General features: G+C 45.8%; 7 non-coding genes across 7 annotated transcripts; all 7 read left to right on the top strand.

The window, feature by feature from the left end:
• The first annotated feature begins 5,487 nt into the window (after positions 1-5,487).
• TRNAA-AGC (transfer RNA alanine (anticodon AGC)) lies at positions 5,488-5,560 on the top strand. The gene has a single exon. It is a non-coding gene; the product is annotated as a tRNA-Ala (tRNA).
• Positions 5,561-5,680: 120 nt separating this feature from the next.
• Positions 5,681-5,753, top strand: TRNAA-AGC (transfer RNA alanine (anticodon AGC)). The gene has a single exon. It is a non-coding gene; the product is annotated as a tRNA-Ala (tRNA).
• Positions 5,754-5,863: 110 nt separating this feature from the next.
• Positions 5,864-5,936, top strand: TRNAA-CGC (transfer RNA alanine (anticodon CGC)). The gene has a single exon. It is a non-coding gene; the product is annotated as a tRNA-Ala (tRNA).
• A 5,211-nt stretch (positions 5,937-11,147) lies between these two features.
• TRNAA-UGC (transfer RNA alanine (anticodon UGC)) lies at positions 11,148-11,220 on the top strand. Its single transcript has one exon. It is a non-coding gene; the product is annotated as a tRNA-Ala (tRNA).
• A 2,994-nt stretch (positions 11,221-14,214) lies between these two features.
• Positions 14,215-14,287, top strand: TRNAA-AGC (transfer RNA alanine (anticodon AGC)). Its single transcript has one exon. It is a non-coding gene; the product is annotated as a tRNA-Ala (tRNA).
• Positions 14,288-14,407: 120 nt separating this feature from the next.
• On the top strand, positions 14,408-14,480 carry TRNAA-AGC (transfer RNA alanine (anticodon AGC)). The gene has a single exon. It is a non-coding gene; the product is annotated as a tRNA-Ala (tRNA).
• Positions 14,481-14,590: 110 nt separating this feature from the next.
• On the top strand, positions 14,591-14,663 carry TRNAA-CGC (transfer RNA alanine (anticodon CGC)). Its single transcript has one exon. It is a non-coding gene; the product is annotated as a tRNA-Ala (tRNA).
• The last annotated feature ends 1,133 nt before the right edge of the window (positions 14,664-15,796 follow it).

Raw genomic sequence — 15,796 nt, 5'->3', positions numbered from 1 at the left:
ATTTCTCTGCAGCCCAGGTACAAAAACATCTGATAGACTAATGGAACAAACTCTGGACAGAACAGAAAACTTCACGTTGATGTTTGCATGCAATAACTCTTATTTCTGTCTCAGCCCAGGGCCTTTGGTGTAGTACAACTTTACTTCCAGTGTTTGAAAAACCAGTTGATTGCTATGCTTGTGGAAAGAACCAATGTTTCAGGACAGGATATTATGAGGGTAAGTTCGAGGACCCCCAAACCAGTGGTGTTAAAATGGTCTGGAATCTTAGCTGGGCTCCCGTTCCTTAATTTGTTTCACTTTGACATCATTCACCCTCTTTCTCTCCCATGCTTCTGTCACTGTTCATCTCATACTTCCATTTTGCATCGTTGATCTTTCCCTCGTAGATGGCTATTTGGTTTCCTGGGAAGCAGGCTGCACCGACGAGAACGTTAAGTGCAACTCAACAGAAACAGAATATGTTGATGACACTATTGCTTTACAAAAGAGAACCACTTGCTGCAACAGCTCCAATGATTGCAACCAGGGGCCTCCACCACAATACTTTACAAGAAATCAACTTGATTAATTCCCAGAGGATCATCAGTTAAAGGAAAAATGTTACAGGCTGCATCTAACATCACTCTTACAGTACCTGTTGCACCCGTGCTTCTTTCCAGGAAAACACATCATTCTGAAGCCTTGCCACTTCCAGTGTTCCAGACTTTGCTAACTAACAAAATCATTCCTGGCATGGTGTATGGCTTCCTCTCAGAACTGTCGAATCACAGAAAGGAAGAATTGGAAGGGAAGCCAAGCATCATCTAGTTCAACTCTGTATTCCATTATCAAGCAGCACTTACTATGATAAAGTTCTCAGGATATCTTATTTGGTTAAAGGAAAAAGTTAACATGTGTCTTGATCCACAGTGTCCATCCTTAATGCACACATTCTCCATTACTCTCTCCATTATTTTCATTTTCTGTCTCAAGCACTTTCTTGCTGCTGCTTCTCCTGCTTTGTCTTTCTGAATCCACCTTTCCTTCAAACATGGTGTTCTATTCATCAGCACCTGACTTGAACTGAAAGTTTGTCTTTATGCAGAGTCTGGATGTCCACCTCCAGTAACCTTCTAATTCTGTGATTCCATAAAATCTGAGGATGGGTCATTGTGTTTAATCTTGTGTCCTCTTTTTCTTCTCTATTCCCTTCCCAAATGGTACCACCTTCCTGCTGCTAAAATGAAGCTTCTGATACTTTTGTTCTCTATGTACTCTTACTTTGAAAAGTGTCACAAACCCTGCTGATGCTTTATAAGACAATCTGTGCTAATAAAGGTAAAGAGGACATATATCCAGTTCTCCAATCGGTCTGAAATCATGAAACCAAGGCACATGAACTATGGCACGCATATGAAGGTGCTTCTGGCATCGCGCACCTTGGAGTTTCTACTTCTTTAAAAATACATTAATGCTAACCAACTCAAATCTCTGTAGCCTGCAGTTCTGTCTTCGGTCATTAGGTGGCAGAAATCAGTAGAAGAGTTTAACTCATGGGTAATATGATTCAAGAGAACAATGGTCCATGGGCAGGCCCATTTAGACATTCTGGTTCCAGAATGATTTGGCTTCAAAGATGAACAATTCTGAAATTGCCTGCTTGGCAGATTGTCTTTAGTTGACCTGAAAACCAATTCAACCCCCATCACAGCAAAAAGGAGAAATGGAACCTTTCCTACTCTCTGGATCATTCTGAAAGCCCACTGTGATTCCCAGAAAGTGAATTTCTACCTACAGGTAGATGAAGTGGAGATGAGGAAATGGTAAAGGACAATTTGAGAGCAAATGATAAATCAAAAGTTAAAGGACTCATAAAGGTAAAGGTAAAGGTTCCCCTTGACAACTTTTGTCCAGTCGTGTTCGACTCTAGGGGGCGGTGCTCATCCCCGTTTCCAAGCCATAGAGCCAGCGTTTTTGTCCGAAGACAATCTTCCGTGGTCACATGGCCAGTGCAACTTAGACACGGAACGCTGTTACCTTCCCACCGAGGTGGTCCCTATTTATCTACTTGCATTTGCATGCTTTCAAACCGCTAGGTTGGCGGGAGCTGGGACAAGCGATGGGAGCTCACTCCATTGCGTGGATTCGATCTTACGACTGCTTGGTCTTCTGACCCTGCAGCACAGGCTTCTGTGGTTTAGCCCGCAGCGCCACCACGTCATAACCCAATTCAAAGTAGGGAAGCCCCCTGAGTGAGATTTGATCCCTCTGAAAGGGATGAAAGAAGCATGGCTTGGTGAGCCCCAGGATGGGTATGCCCATCATTATGCCAATATAAAACAAGGGCTTATTTCTGAGCACCTCAAAGTATTCACCAACAAGATTGCTTTATGTAGTGTGCAGGCATCTTTGTTGGAAGCTCTTAGACAGAGGAGCAGACATGTTTCCAGGCCATGTTTTGCTAAAATCATATCACTTGCTCTATCTTATAACTTCAGAGACTTCAACTTGAAAGGGAGCAATTAAACTGATAAATAATGCAGGACATGCTCCAGAACTGGATTGATCATATTCATATTATTTTATGTTGATTATATGACATGCCATGAGTCAGGCTGGAGCTTTTTATCTACACACCCCATCTGTACTGTGTCCTTATAGATGCAGTGGAGGAAAGAACTCTGCTGGTGCTTCGATTTTATGGGAATCAAATGCATTTGCAAAGGTTCAGGTACTGTGATCACCTAAGCCAATGTGAAGGAATTTTGTAGCCGTTGTATTTCACATCATCCCACCCAGCTACAGTGCCAGTGAGAGAAGCAAGTCAATGGAAAACAGGCTGCCTTTTGAATCCTCTTCTCCCCAAACCTTATGCCTGAGTATGTTTCTCTTCCTCTTCCCCCCACATTTGATTTCTTTTTGTTGATGTTATTGTTCCACCTAGCACTAAATCAGCTGAAACCCATGAGAATTCAGGCAAAAGAAAGAGGAAGAAGTTATCAATCAGCCTTGCTTGCAGCTTGTTAAATGATTTGACATACATCACATGATAGAACAGTTAAATGAAATATAAGGCATCCTTCAGTCTCGAAAGACTATGGTAATGTGCTCTGAATGGAGGACTTGAACAGTGTCTAGTGTGGCTGAGAAGGACAGTTTGAGAGTAACAACCCCTTCCACACAAATACAACCTGTCCCCTGTCCAGCTCCCTGATTTTCATGGTTTCAGGACTGCCTCTTTGCCTCAGCCTGCTGGACAAGGATCTCTTCAAATTGGGAGAGGCTGTGATGCACTGCCTGCCTCCAGGCTGAACTCTCAGATGTTTCCCATCTGTTGAGGTCCATTCCTAAGGCCTTCAGATCCCACTTGCAGATCTCCTTGTATCGCAGCTGTGGTCTCCCTCTCGGGCGCTTTCCCTGCACTAATTCTCAGTACAGGAGATCTTTTGGAATCCGACCATCAGCCATTCTCACAACATGCCCGAGCCAACATAGACGTCGCTGTTTCAGTAATGTATTATTAATTAAAAAGACACCATTTTTTGTGGGTCCAACTTTTTCATTAAATCCAATCATTCATTTTAAGATGCTCTTTTTTAAAAACATTGACAAAAGACCATGAAAAGAAATAAGAGCCTCTTTCATGGTTTTTTCAAGAGGTCATTTCTTTTTTTTTAAGCCCCCCCCCCCCCCCCCGGTAGAGACAATGAACAGGACAGAACACTGAACAGGACAGAATATGGAGAGACAGAATGGGTTCCTAAAGGCAAAGGGATCAGACCAAGGTGCCTTTCGTTCCCTTAAGTCATTCAATCTGGACACAAAAGATATCACATGGAAAGCTGAACTAGATTCAAAAGAAGGTGGAGTACAAATTGGTGGAAGAAACATCAATAAGTTAAGATACATAGATGGCACAATTTTACTGGCAAAACGCAGCAATGACTCGAAAGAACTTGTAGGAAAAGTGAAAGAAGAAAATGCCAAAGCAGGACTGCAAATGAACAACGAGAAGACAGAAATCATGACTACAGAAACACTACACAACTTTCATGTGTAGCAATTTGACAATGAAGAAATTTAAATAGAGAATTTATATACCCTGGTTCAATGATCAATCCAAAGGGAGACTGCAGCCAAGAAATCAGAAGACTGAGACTCTGAAGGGCAACAATGAAGGAACAAGATATAATCATCAAGTGTAAGGATGTATAATTGGAGACCGAGACCCAGATCATCCACGCTCGATCACCGTGAACATATGTGAAAGTCTGACAGTTAAGAGAGCTAAAAAGAAAAATAAAATGTTTAAAATGTGATGCTGTAGGAGAGCTTTTTGGACCGGAACTGCCAGAAAGACAAAAAAGTGGGTCCTAGATCAAATTATGCCTCAACTATCTTCAGAGACATACATTTTGAAAAGAAGGCTGTCCTATTTCAGGCACATTATGAGAAGACAGGATTCTCTAGAAAAGACAACAATGCTGAGAAAGGTGGAAGGCAGCAGGAAAAGAAGAAGACCAACTAGGAGATGTATTGACTCCTTAAAGAGGGAAAAAACCACAGCTTCAGTTAACAAGAACTGAGCAGGACTGTTGAGGACAGGAGATTTTGGCGATGACATTGGGTTGACATAAGTAGGAGGCAACTTAATGGCACGTATCAATGAATGTTCATTAAATACAGGGATTTAGCTGAGCTATCTTCTTTTTTAAGACAGTAAAAGTTGGAATATGGCCCCTTTGAAGTGGAGAATATCAGAAATCCATTGCCCGAGGGTATCAAGTGATCTATGACACAAGCCACCCACTTCTACAACCCCAAAAAACTTTTTCAAATCTGGATTCTCCATAAAAGTTAAATTAGTGTGAGCACATGGACCACTTGAGCTAATTCCCCAGCTGGATGGCAGTGTTGCTCCACAAAATCCCAACAAGCATACATATGCAATTCTGTATGTAGGACATCAGCTCCTAGGACGTGGTTCTTTTCAAAAGAAAAAGAGGAGAGACTCAACTGGAGAATGTGGGTATTGATCCCACTACTTCTTACATGCTAAACAAGCACTCTACCATTTAAGCCAAATCCCCAATTTCCAAACAACAGGACACTATACTATCTCAAGTAAACCATCCCAGGAAGAGCATTCCTAGGTCTTGGGTCTGGGCCCCAAGTTTGTCACCTGGAAACAGGCAAGTACTGGATGTTTTCTTTCTTTCTTTTTTCTTAGAAGCCCTAAAGACTCTAAGGGTATTTGTCACACTGCTGGTTTGGCAGGGGGTTTGCCACTTTGTCACTTATCTGTGAAGATTTTAAGTCATCCAAGTGAGGTTATGTGGTCAAGGCAACTGAACTTCTTTCTTGTTAGTTTCAAATGCCGTTGTGGCTGCAGAGTCTGAGGGAGAGGTGAGAGAGAAGGTGGTGACGATGAAGGGAGAAAACAGAAGATCACCAACAAAGGGAGAGAGGAGTGATGTAAGAAAGCATCCAGAGAGCATTACCACTGGGGAATTAGCTCAAGTGGTAGAGCGCTCGCTTAGCATGCGAGAGGTAGTGGGATCAATGCCCACATTCTCCAGTTGTCTCTTCACTTCCCTTTTGCTATGCAAAGATCCAGGACCTTGGAGATCATGTCCTACACATAGACTTGCATCTGTCTGCTTCTTAAGATTTCGTAGAGCAATTCTGTCATCCAGGTGGGGAATTAGCTCAAGTGGTAGAGCGCTCGCTTAGCATGCGAGAGGTAGTGGGATCGATGCCCACATTCTCCAGTTCTTTCTTTTGCTATGCAAAGATCCAGGCCCTTGGAGATCATGTCCTACACATAGACTTCCATCTGTCTGTTTCTCAGGATGTTGTACGGCAATTCTGTCATCCAGGTGGGGAATTAGCTCAAGTGGTAGAGCGCTCGCTTTGCATGCGAGAGGTAGTGGGATCGATGCCCACATTCTCCAGCCAAGCTCATACTCTCCATTTTGCCTTGGGTGGGACACAGCCTTTGCAGTTTATGCTTTTTGGCACACTGTTGTGAGGTGGGGAAGTAGCTCCAATGGTAGAGGTTTGCTTAGCCTGCGAGAAGCAACACAATCAAGGGCTAGAGGTGGCAGAGCCTCTCCCTTTCTTCAAACTCATCATCTTTCAGGGCTGTGCAAGTGAGGAGAAAGGAAGGCAGGTCTAGGATGCTCCTCTCTTTGTCTAAGGATTTTAAACCACAACCCGCCCCTACCAGGAGAGTTTGTTGAGGACATGATCAATGGGGTGTTGATTCAGACACTAGCGCAATGGCTTAGCATGCAACCGAGGGCCCCATGAAGGTCTGCATTGCCCACCTGAGGCTGGTTTGCTTCCTTTCTGTTATTCGGACAGCACAGCCTCTGTATGTTGATTTTTGTTACCGTATTTTTTGCACCATAAGACGCACTTTCTCTCCCAAAAAAACTGGTGGGAAACGTGTGTGCGTCTTATGGAGCGAATACTGTCCCCTCCATGCCACCATCGCTGGCTGCCCAGGCCTCTGGAGGCCTCAGCAGGCCCCGCGGGGGCCTCCCCCAGCGACCATCGCTGGCTCCACAGGCCTCCGGAGGCCTCAGCAGGCCCCGCGGGGGCCTCCCCCAGCGACCATCGCTGGCTGCCCAGGCCTCCGGAGGCCTCAGCAGGCCCCGCGGGGGCCTCCCCCAGCGACCATCGCTGGCTGCCCAGGCCTCCGGAGGCCTCAGCAGGCCCCGCGGGGGCCTCCCCCAGCGACCATCGCTGGCTCCACAGGCCTCCGGAGGCCTCAGCAGGCCCCGCGGGGGCCTCCCCCAGCGACCATCGCTGGCTCCACAGGCCTCCGGAGGCCTCAGCAGGCCCCGCGGGGGCCTCCCCCAGCGACCATCGCTGGCTGCCCAGGCCTCCGGAGGCCTCAGCAGGCCCCGCGGGGGCCTCCCCCAGCGACCATCGCTGGCTCCACAGGCCTCCGGAGGCCTCAGCAGGCCCCGCGGGGGCCTCCCCCAGCGACCATCGCTGGCTGCCCAGGCCTCCGGAGGCCTCAGCAGGCCCCGCGGGGGCCTCCCCCAGCGACCATCGCTGGCTGCCCAGGCCTCCGGAGGCCTCAGCAGGCCCCGCGGGGGCCTCCCCCAGCGACCATCGCTGGCTCCACAGGCCTCCGGAGGCCTCAGCAGGCCCCGCGGGGGCCTCCCCCAGCGACCATCGCTGGCTCCACAGGCCTCCGGAGGCCTCAGCAGGCCCCGCGGGGGCCTCCCCCAGCGACCATCGCTGGCTCCACAGGCCTCCGGAGGCCTCAGCAGGCCCCGCGGGGGCCTCCCCCAGCGACCATCGCTGGCTGCCCAGGCCTCCGGAGGCCTCAGCAGGCCCCGCGGGGGCCTCCCCCAGCGACCATCGCTGGCTGCCCAGGCCTCCGGAGGCCTCAGCAGGCCCCGCGGGGGCCTCCCCCAGCGACCATCGCTGGCTGCCCAGGCCTCCGGAGGCCTCAGCAGGCCCCGCGGGGGCCTCCCCCAGCGACCATCGCTGGCTCCCCAGGCCTCCGGAGGCCTCAGCAGGCCCCGCGGGGGCCTCCCCCAGCGACCATCGCTGGCTCCACAGGCCTCCGGAGGCCTCAGCAGGCCCCTTGGGGGGTCCACCACCACCACCATCGCTGGCTTCTGAGGACCTCCAGGAGGCTTTCGACCATAAGGTGCTGCTTTTTACTTTTTAAAATTTTTTTAAAATGTTCTGTGTGGGTTTTGGAGGGTAGATTTGGGCTGGGGGTATGTTTCTATGTTGCTTTGTGTTTTGTTAATATTTTTGCAGTCCCAGCATGGGACTTGCTCTGTTTATTTATTTTTACTTTATTTTTTGGTATTTAAAATTTAGTTGCTGTTTTTTACTTTTTAAAAAATGTTCTGGGTGGGTTTTTGAGGGTAGATTTGGGCTGGGGGGCATGTTTCTATGTTGCTTTGGTTTTTTGTGATTTTTTTGCAGTCCCAGCATGGGACTTGCTCTGTTTATTTATTTTTACTTTATTTTTTGGTATTTAAAATTTAGTTGCTGCTTTTTACTTTTTAAAAAATGTTCTGGGTGGGTTTTTGAGGGTAGATTTGGGCTGGGGGGCATGTTTCTATGTTGCTTTGTTTTTTTGTGATTTTTTTGCAGTCCCAGCATGGGACTTGCTCTGTTTATTTATTTTTACTTTATTTTTTGGTATTTAAAATTTAGTTGCTGCTTTTTACTTTTTAAAAAATGTTCTGGGTGGGTTTTTGAGGGTAGATTTGGGCTGGGGGGCATGTTTCTATGTTGCTTTGTTTTTTGGTGATTTTTTTGGCAGTCCCAGTGTGGGACTTGCTCTGTTTATATATTTTTATTTTATTTTAATTTTTGGTATTTAAAAATTAAGTGCGTCTTAACGTCCGGTGCGTCTTATGGAGCGAAAAATACGGTATATCGCTTTGCATCTGAAAAACAATACAATCGATATCTAGACATGGATGAATCTGAGAAATTTATTTTCCTTCAGGTTTTCATTGTTTTCAAATGTGAAGTTCATTCTGTCCCTTTTCTACATCAGGTTGCCAGTCTGTCCACATGAAAATATGGACTTCTGGAAAATGTTTTTCTCAAAATCCCCATGTATGCTAATTTCTCTAGGTTTTTTCTTCTTCTTTTTGGTGGTGGTGGGGGTAATATACATGTTTCTGGATTCACTTGTTCCTAACAGGGGCATTTAAATAAAAAAAAAAAAACTAAAATGAGACAATTCTGGAAAAGTAAAAAACTCTATTTCCAATTATCATGACCAGGTTGTGTAGGAACAAATACAACAGATGTGGACTAAATTGTTATTTTTTTCTCCACCCGATTAATGATTATATTCTCCAAGGTGGATATTTGTTGCTGCTCCTCTTGTTTTTCTCTTTGTCCACAGACAGCTATTTTGACCACTTGGAGAACAAACAGACACCATGCTTCTGGAGGTATCCAGAGTAGGTAAGATAAAGGTTCCCCTTGACATTTAGTCCAGTCGTGTCCGACTTTAGGGTGCGGCGCTCATTCCCATCTCCAAGCCGTAGAGCCAGCATTTTGTCCATAGACAGTTTCCATGGTCACATGGCCAGCACGACTCGACACGGAACGCCGTTACCTTCCCACCATAGCGGTATCTATTTACCTACATGCATTTTTACTTGCTTTCAAACTGCTAGAGCCTCATGGCACAGTGGTTAATCTGCTGTACTGCAGCCAAAACTGTGCTCACAACCCGGGGTTCAATCCCAGGTAACCGGCTCAAGGTTGACTCAGCCGTCTATCCTTCTGCGGTCAGTAAAATGAGTACCCAGCTTGCTGGGGGGGGGGCAATGTGTAGCCTTCATAATTAACTTGTAAACCACCCAGAGACTGCTTGAAGCACTATGGAGCAGTATATAAACAGCACGCTTTGCTTTTTTGCTTTTGCTAGATTGGCAGGAGCTGGGACAAGTGACGGGAGCTCACTCCGTCGTGTGGATTCGATCTTAAGACTGCTGGTCTTCTGACCTCGCAGCACAGAGGCTTCTATGGTTTAACCCGCAGCGCCACTAGGTCCAGAGTAGGGACTGAACCAAATTTGGCCTTACTGCTAGCATGGTCTAACTTGGTGAGTGACCCTGTACATTAACAAGAACTGGCCCTGTTCCTTCCAAAGTCAAATATGTAGCACCTGCATAGACTTGTCTGAAAGGAGAAGAATATTTAGGAGGCCTAAATACATGCCCTGTTTCCTACAGCTATGTGGACTTTCCTGGAATCTAAACCCATGGTTTCTCAAACATAAGGGAGCTTTCTTGTTATATGTCAAGAAGCTCTTTTCAGAAGACTTTCTATTTATGGTTCTTATTTGTAGGGCGTGTGAGACCTTGAATGCTAAACATGCTTTCTCAGATGGCGGGATGCTTGCTTAGCAGGCAGTGAGTAGTGAAACGGATGCTAATATTTTCTAACAAAGAGTCTATTCCTTTCCTTTCCGTGTTACTTTCTTCTGCACACCATTGCAGGTCTGGCCCCATCTTGTGGAGCACTGCTGCCATGCTGCTGGGGAATCAGATTGAAAGGTCTTGATAATCAAATTGATAATCAAATGATAGGCAATGGGATCAATGCCTGCCTCTGCCAACCAAGTCTTTACATCCTCTTTCTTTTTTCTGTGAACACACAAAGCATGGCCTTCAGTGGGCATGGACGTTGTGTGGGATGGTCCAGATCTGCCCTTTCCCCTGAATCCTACAGTCAAAACGACAACATTTAACCGATGGAGAGTTGGCTGAAACTGTAGAATGTTTGCTTTGTATGGGAGAGATCACTGGACCAATGTCCACGTTCCTTGTTTACTCTTCTCGTCATTTTGATGTGCAAGAATAACATCCAATTTGTATCACTTTCTTTAGCACAGCATCTCAGGACTGCCCGTTCGTTAACATACTGGAGGTGGGTATTGTCATTTGGTTTCAAACTTGGCTGAACTGCCACTGTGCTTGTGAGAGATAGCAAGATGAATGTCCACATCCTCCAGCCGATTCACTCCCCCTTTTTCCTTCAATCGCTCATAAAGCCTCCTCAGTTCTCTGTATTCATTAACTTCTTCACTCTCCTTCTGTTTTGGAATAGGGTGGGATAATGATGTTGCACAGTCAGGGCTGTGTGTGATTCCATCGAATAGTAGAACACTTGCAGCATGCAAGAGGTAATAAATGTGTGCATTTTCTAGGCAAGCTGCTACTTTTTCTTTTCCCCCAAATAAGGCAATACTTCCTGGGGTTTCTCTGTCCTGTTCCCGTGTCTTGGATTTTCACTGTAGCAATCCTGCAGGACTGAGGAATTAGCTCACAGAGTAGTAGAGTCTGCAAGAGGTCGTGGGGGTGGTGCCAGCATTCTCCGGCCAATCCTCTACTCTTTCCATTGGGTCCTGTGCAAAACAAACATTCCCCATATCACTTTTCCGGGTCTTCCCAGTCCATGGGATGTTGTGCAACAATGTAGTTGGGCAGCTGAGGAATTAGCTCAAATGCTGAACGTCATTTAGCAAGCATGAGGTAGTGCCTGCATTCTCCAGCCAAATTTTCCGTCTTCTTTTTCTCATGCACACAGCGGCGCCTTTTAAAGGTCACTGTGCATCCTGTCTAATACTGGAAATGGGGGACCAGGCCTGCTAAGCAGGTGGGGGATTAGCTCAAATGGTAGAGCGCTCGCTTTGCATGCGAGAGGTAGTGGGATCAATGCCCACATTCTCCAGCCAAGCTTCTCCTTTCTTCTTTTTCATTGTTCGTGCAACAAGGCCACTTTGGATCCTTCTCTTTTGTATCTTGAATTGACTGAACTCTTTTGGGACACACCAGGGGAAATAGGTCAAAAGCTTAGCATGCCAGTAGCATTGGCCTGGATCTAGCCACCAAGAGATGGAGAAATTTTAGTCTTGCTCTCCTCCCACTGAACTTTACCTGGCATTCTCCAACCAAATTTTCCAGTCTTCCTTCCCTCATGCACTTAGTGGCTTCTTTTTCATAGAATCATAGAAAAGTGAAGTTGGAAGGGGCCTACAAGGCTATCAGGTCCAACCCCCTGGTCAACACAGGAATACAATCAAAGCATATCTGCCAGGTGTTTACCTAAGTTTTTCTTGAATGCCGCCAGTGTTGGAGTGCTCACCAACTCCCGAGGTAACTGGTTCCACTGTCATACTGCCCTAACAGTTAAGATGTTTTTCCTAATAGTCAATTGAAATCTGGCTTCCTTTAACTTGAGCCCATTGTTGTGTGTCCTGCACTCTGGGATGATCGAGAACAGATCTTGCCAGTCCTCTGTATGACAGCCTTTCAAATATTTGAAAAGTGCTATCAATCACCCCTCAGTGTTCTTTTCTCAAGGCTAAAGATGCCCAATTCTTTCAGCCTTTCCTCATAAGGTTTGGTTTCCAGCACCCTGATTATCCTTGTTGCCCTCATCTGAACTTGTTCCAATTTGTTAGTATTCTTTTTGAAGTGTGGCCTAACCAGTGCTGAATAGAGGGGAACTAGCACCTCACGGGATATGGAAATTATACTTCTATTATTGTAGCCTAAAATAGCAATTACCATTTTTGTAGCCACATCACACTGTTGGCTCACATTTAGCTTTTGATCTACAACAATTCCAAGATCCTTCTTCCTCACTGTTTTGCTGAGCCAGGTATCCCCCATCTTGTAACTGTGCAATTGGTTTCTTTTTCCAAGGTGCAGGACTTTGCACTTATCCCTGTTGAATTTTATTCTGTTGCTTTCGGCCCAGTACACCATCCTATCAAGGTCATTTTGAATTTTGTTGCTGTCTTCTAGGGTATTAGCTATTCCATCCAATTTGGTATCACCTGCAAATCTAACAAGCGTTCCCTGCAGTCCCTCATCCAAGTCATTAGTAAAAATTTTGAAGAGCACCGGGTCCAGGACTGAGCCTTGGGATACCCCACTAGTTACCTCCTCCCAGTTAGAGAAGGACCCATTAATAATCACCCTCTGAGTACGATTCTGTAGCCAATTGTGTATCCCACCTGACACTTGGTCCATCTAGTCCACATCTAGTTAGCTTGCTAATCAGGATATCATGGGGCACTTTGTCAAAAGCTTTGGTGAAGTGAAGACATACTATGTCTACAGCATTCCCTCTGTCTATCAGGGAGGTGGCCTGATCAAAAAATGAGATCAAAATAGTTTGGCAGGATTTGTTCTTGACAAATCCGTGGTGGCTTCTTGCATGTGAGAGGTAATTACTGCATTGTTTTCTAAGTGCTTGCACAATGACCGCTTTAGTATCTGTTCCAGAATTTTGCCTGGGATTGATGTCAGGCTGACAGCTCCCAGGTTCCTCTTTTTTGCCCTTTTTGAAGATAGGAACAACATTGGCCCTCCTCCAATCCTCTGGCACCTCACCTGTTTCCCATGATTTCAAGAAAATAATGGATAGCAGTTCTGAGAGTTCTTCAGCCAGTTCCTTCAGTATTCTCAGAGGCAGTTCGTCCGGTCCTGGAGATTTGAACTCATTCAAGTTAACAATGTATTCCTTGACTATTTGTTGATCAGTCTCCAGCTGCGATCTTGCTCCTTCCCCACACTTCCACTTCCAATTTGTTTGGAAGTTTATAGTCTGCATAATGGAAGACTGAACTAAAATAGGAATTGAGCACCTCTGCCTTTTCTTTGTCATCTGTTATCATTTTCCCATCTCCATTGCAGAGCTGTGCCACAATGTCTTTTGTTTGTCTTTTGCTACTCACATACCAAGAATGCTTTTTTATTGCTTTTAGTGTCTCCAACTAACCTCAGCTCATTCTCAGCTTTTGCCCTCCTAATGCCATCCCTGCATTTCCTTGCTACTTACTTGTCTGTACTCTTCCTTGGTGGCCTGGCCTTCTTTCCATTTCCTATACATGTCTTTTTTGGTTTTTAGGTCCTCCCTGAGCTTTTTGTGAAGCCACACTGGTCTTTTTTGCCGTCTTCCCCCCTTTTTTCTTGTTGGAATCATTTGTAGTTGTGCCTTTAGAATTTCCTTTTTTAGAAGCTCCTGTCCTTCTTGGACTCTTTTTCTTGTTAGGATCTCTGTACTCTTCCTTTGTGACCTGGTCTTTCCACTTCCTATTAGTGTTCTTCGCGCACATGCCCCCAGTTCCTCTCTTGTTTGTTTGTTTAAAATATTTTTTACCCCGCCTTTCTCCTGAGGACCTAAGACAGCTTACATCACTTAAAGACAATATTAAAAGCTAAATCAAGGATAAAACAAATACCACACTAAAAAAGCGACACTAATACCACATTCAAAGCAGTAAGGCACAACAATCCACTAAGAAACTCCACTCAGGCAGCCATTCATTAAGGAAAAGTCTGCCTGAAGAGAAAGGCCTTGTCTGTTTACAGGAGGACAATAGAGATGGGTACAAAACTCTTGGTTCAACGAGGAGGCGGGATGAGGATTCTCCGTATATACCTGAAAAGTGGTTGGCTGCTTAAGGAGGTGGGTTAAGGCAGCCTGAGTGCCTGCCTGGATGGGCACGCTGCCAGAGAAGGTGGTCCCCAGTAGCAGGCAAAGAACAGTGAGGAGGTCAGCAAGCCAGCCAGCAGGGCTGGAAGATGGGCTTGCGCTGCAGGGCAGCATTTTGTGCTCATCTCTAAAGGACAACAAAGATGGGGCCAGCCTGGCCTCCTATGGGAGAATCTACCTGATTCTTAGGAATTCATAGAGCAAAACTGCCATCCAGCTGGGGAATTAGCTCAAGTGGTAGAGCGCTCGCTTAGCATGCGAGAGATAGTGGGATCGATGCCCACATTCTCCAGTTGTCTCTTCACTTCCCTTTTGCTATGCAAAGATCCAGGATCTTGTAGTTCATAATCTACACATTGCTTTACACCTGCTTAGTGTTCAGGATTTTGTGAAGTAACAACACTTTCCAGGTGGGGAATTAGCTCAAGTGGTAGAGCGCTCGCTTAGCATGCGAGAGGTAGTGGGATCGATGCCCACATTCTCCAGTTCTTTCTTTTGCTATGCAAAGATCCAGGCCCTTGGAGATCACCTCCTACACATTGACTTCCATCTGTCTGCTTCTCAGGATGTTGTACAGCAATTTTGTCATCCAGGTGGGGAATTAGCTCAAGTGGTAGAGCGCTCGCTTCGCATGTGAGAGGTAGTGGGATCGATGCCCACATTCTCCAGCCAAGTTCCTATTCTCCATTTTGCCTTGCATGGGACACAGCCTTTGCAGTTTATGCTTTTTGGCACACTGTTGTGAGGTGGGGAAGTAGCTCCAATGGTAGAGACTTGCTTAGCCTGCAAGAGGCAACACAATCAAGGGTTAGAGGTAGCAGAGACTCTCCCTTTCTTCAAACTCATTATCTTCCGGGGCTGTGCAAGTGAGGAGAAAGGAAGGCAGGTCTAGGATGCTCCTCTCTTTGTCTAAGGATTTTAAACCACAACCTGCCCCTACCAGGAGAGTTTGTTGAGGACATGATCAATGGGGTGTTGATTCAGACACTAGCGCAATGGCTTAGCATGCAAACGAGGGCCCAATGAAAGTCTGCATTGCCCACCTGAGGCTGGTTTGCTTCCTTTCTGTTGTCCGTACAGCACAGCCTCTGTATGTTGATTTTTGTTATATCGCTTTGCATCTGAAAAACAATAGAATCGATATCGATATCTAGACACGGATGAATCTGAGAAATTAATTTTTCTTCAGCTTCTCATTGTTTTCAAATGTTAAGGTCATTCTGCTCCTTCTCTATATCAGGTTGCCAATCTGTCTTTGCCATCCAACTTGGGAATTAGCTCAAGTGGTAGAGCGCTTGCTTTGCATGCAAAATGTAGTGGGATTAATGCCTGCCTGCTCCAAAGTGGACCTTGACCAAACAAACACTGCCTATAGTTTAGTCAATTTGTTTGAGGTTCAAGCTGAGATATAATTGTGTTCTTCTGCCCAAAGCATTAGTTTCCACATCATTCAGACTCAAATATAGGCTCATTTACTCACAAAGAAATCCTCCAAGCCTTGTGGTGCAGTGGCTAAACTGCAGTATCGCAGCCAAAACTCTGCTCAGGACCTGGGTTCAAATCCCAGGTAGCCAGCTCGAGGTTCACTCAACCTTCTATCCTTCCAAGTTCAGTATATTGAGCACCCAGCTTGCAGGGAGGGGCATATGTAGCTTGCATAATTGTAAATCACCCAAATAATGCTTTAGCACTATGGGGTGGCATATAAGCAGCACACTCAGTTTTTTTGTTTTTAGCCTTTTTTTGCTTTAGATGGGTGAGCAATAATCTTTAGGAGTTGCTCACCTGTCTTGCAAGTACA

The sequence above is a fragment of the Pogona vitticeps genome, chromosome 2 (assembly GCF_051106095.1).
Source record: "Pogona vitticeps strain Pit_001003342236 chromosome 2, PviZW2.1, whole genome shotgun sequence".
NCBI classification, from domain to species: domain Eukaryota; kingdom Metazoa; phylum Chordata; class Lepidosauria; order Squamata; family Agamidae; genus Pogona; species Pogona vitticeps.
The sequence above is the reverse complement of the archived record's forward strand: the minus strand, read 5'-3'. Positions and strand labels throughout refer to the sequence as shown.